We start from the raw sequence: 404 nt of genomic DNA, 5'->3' as shown, positions 1-404 counted from the left end.
TGTAAATGAGTTGTAGCAGCCTATAAAAAAAAATTTACCCACTTACCCAAGGTAGAGTACCCGTCATTGGCTAATACCTCTGGATAGCCTAAAAGAAAGACAGGTTAACAATTTGCCAGTTTATAGAATATTCTGGGATATGACTTGACTTTTGAGAAAATAAAGTTTATGATGAAAAAATATGAAATTGTACATTTCATTCATACTTACTTTTAGTTGAACAAGTTTCAATTGACACTGGCAAGTCTCTGGTGCGCTTTCCTCTGCGGATTCGAATAAAGAGAATAACTCCCACAATTAAAGCTACTGCTGCCACAAAAAGTGAACTGATTATCAACAGGCAATAATAGAGTGACAGGCCATCAGAATTTGGTGCTTGAGTACTTGTGAAGGTTCTTTGAATT

Source organism: Watersipora subatra, chromosome 5 (genome assembly GCF_963576615.1).
Source record: "Watersipora subatra chromosome 5, tzWatSuba1.1, whole genome shotgun sequence".
In the NCBI taxonomy this organism is placed as follows: domain Eukaryota; kingdom Metazoa; phylum Bryozoa; class Gymnolaemata; order Cheilostomatida; family Watersiporidae; genus Watersipora; species Watersipora subatra.
Note: the sequence above shows the minus strand (reverse complement) of the source record.